General features: G+C 31.5%; 1 long non-coding RNA gene across 1 annotated transcript; it reads left to right on the top strand.

The window, feature by feature from the left end:
- Positions 1-238: 238 nt before the first annotated feature.
- LOC143052668 (uncharacterized) lies at positions 239-2,493 on the top strand. Its single transcript, XR_012971198.1, has 3 exons — positions 239-387; positions 1,304-1,366; positions 2,272-2,493. It is a non-coding gene; the product is annotated as an uncharacterized LOC143052668 (long non-coding RNA).
- The last annotated feature ends 237 nt before the right edge of the window (positions 2,494-2,730 follow it).

Raw genomic sequence — 2,730 nt, 5'->3', positions numbered from 1 at the left:
AAACTCTTTCTTAACTTGGAAAAAGCACCTGGTTTCCTTAAGAACACAACATTTCAGGGGGAGGGTGCACAGCCTCTATATATTTACTCTTCTCCTGGATACTGATTTGTGAACATGTAAAAATAAGGCAGCTAATGCACTTATGTAACCTCAACAGCAAAAATGACAAATGTATAATTTTATTTACTTTTTTCAATTTTTCATTGATGTGTTGTAAATTTTCTGTAAGAAACTCACACGACTCTCTATCTAAACTAGTGTGACAGTAACACAAGACTGTTTTATCTTAATTTTGCATATTTTTTTTCTAGGTGTACAACTGTGCAAGTATTGAACATCAGCTTGAAATGCAATGTGACCTAAAAGACAGTATAATAATGGACAGATGTAAGTAATGATAAAATAGTCAATGATATGGAAAATGTATGAAATTGTAAGAAAAAGTTGACAGGCATATTGTTTTACACCTGTCCCTCCGTCGGTCAGTCAACTATATATATAGGTCAAAGTACAGCCTTCAGCAATGATCATACTGCATAGTCATATATAAAAAAGGCCCTGAAATTACAATTGTAAAATAATTCCAAACTAATGACCTTAATATTAATATACAAATAAAATAACTAAAAACAAATATGCAACACAGCAACAAACAACAAACACTGATTGTCCAGGTTCCTGACTTGGGACAGGCACAGAAGATAGCAGGATTAAACATGTTAGTGGGATCCAAGCCCTAATAAAATCATATTTTAGTTATTCTCCTCAAGAAAATCTAATATAATGTAATTAACATCAACCATTGTCAACACTTTTAAATGTTGTACTTAACTTTATATATAAAGAAGATGTGGTATGAGACAACTTTCCACAAGAGACCAAATGACACAGACATTAAAAACTAAAGGTCACTGTACCCTCTTCAACAATGAGCAAAGCCCATACTGCATAGTCAGCTATAAAAGGCCCCAAAATGACAAATGTAAAACAAGAAAACTAACGGCCTAATTTATGTACAAAAAATGAAAAAAAATAAATATGTAACACTTCAACAATTGACAACCACTGCATTACAGGCTCCTGACTTTGAACAGGCACATACATTACATTGTACCTTAATATTTTAATTCGCATATTGGTATACAATCTATTGTATGTCTTTTTCTTTTTTTCTTTAAAAAGTTATATGCAAGTGGGGGCATAATCTGTGTCCCATGGACCCAATTATGACATTTATTTATTCAGAGAATTTTGAAAGAAATAAATAATGAATAATTTTTCATAATTTGTTTTCATCTTTTAGAAAAGTCGTCTCCAGAAACAACTGAGACAAATCTACCTAAATTTGGCCACACTCATCATTAGGGTATGTATATATAGTTTTAAATGTGTTTGATGACCCTGCCAACCTACATGGCAGACATGGCTAAAAATAGAAAATAGGAGGAAAATGCAGTGTTTACTTATATCTCTTAAACTAAAGCAAAAGTATAACAGTTGCATTATTTCATGCATCAATTGTAAATGAGAATATCAGGTGAGCAATAAAGGCCCATTGGAGCCTCAACTTTCTATAGCCATTATTGTTATAGCTGGTCAGTGGTCATAAACCTATGAAAATAAGTCAATTATTTAACCTCAGAGCACTACCAACAGATTCTTATCCAGTGTATTTGATCATGTTGATGAATAAATTTTATTACAACTCGTTAACAGGGCAAGATATGGAAATTTATTTTTCTTTTGGTTTTATAATATTAAGAAAAAACAAAGGAAAATGATATTTTGATAAACATTAAACATGTTGTTGTGGTTTTGTGCTCTCTTGAACCATCAGATTATTACTGTACTGCAATAAAAAAAAACCATTAAATATATAAGAATATCAGGGATTTACGGGAACTTGAAGTAATTGAAAACTTGTTCAAATCCCAAACTGCACTTTAACTTTACTTTGTATCAACCATTAAGTGTTGTGAAATGTTTACACAATGCTTGTTAACACCAAACACTGATCAAGTCACTTTCTCCATTCTCATATTATCATGAATATGTTACTTTTTTAATAGGAAAAAGGATATATATCAGAGATATATTTACAAGCAGGGACATCTGTGTCCCATGGACACATTCTTGTTTTATTTATTACATATTTTAGTGTATTAAAGTAATTATACTGCTTCCACCTTTCAATATTCTAACAAAGCTCTATCTCATTAATGGATAAATAAATGATACTAGTTATGACCTCAACAGATAATTTTTTTTCAGGTTCTCTGGTCGTAAGAACCTGTTGGCCACACACATGAAGAATTTCATTGATCCTGCTTTCAGCTAAATATCAGAAAAATTAAGAACAAAGGAAAATATGCTGAAACTGTACAGTCACCGGTCAGGATTATTTCAGAAGTGAAATTATAATACAATTTGTTTTACTGGTTAATTCCTTTGATTTGTAATTTTAAACAACACACAGAGGCTTTGCATTATTGTTTTACAACAGACACCAAAAGATGCGGTCAACATTTATCATTTTTATCAAAATACTCCCAGGACAAACCATGGTTACACTTAGCTTGAAATATGGTGCTTTCATACCAAAATTGCCTGGAAGTAAAAGAAATAAAAGAACCATTCATGTCAGCAATCAGGGGATAAGATGAAAGAATGCAGAATAAGGTACTGTAATATTCAGTCTTAATAAGAGTCCTGCTTCTCTATATATACATA

Source organism: Mytilus galloprovincialis, chromosome 11, assembly GCF_965363235.1.
Source record: "Mytilus galloprovincialis chromosome 11, xbMytGall1.hap1.1, whole genome shotgun sequence".
NCBI classification, from domain to species: domain Eukaryota; kingdom Metazoa; phylum Mollusca; class Bivalvia; order Mytilida; family Mytilidae; genus Mytilus; species Mytilus galloprovincialis.
The sequence above is the reverse complement of the archived record's forward strand: the minus strand, read 5'-3'. Positions and strand labels throughout refer to the sequence as shown.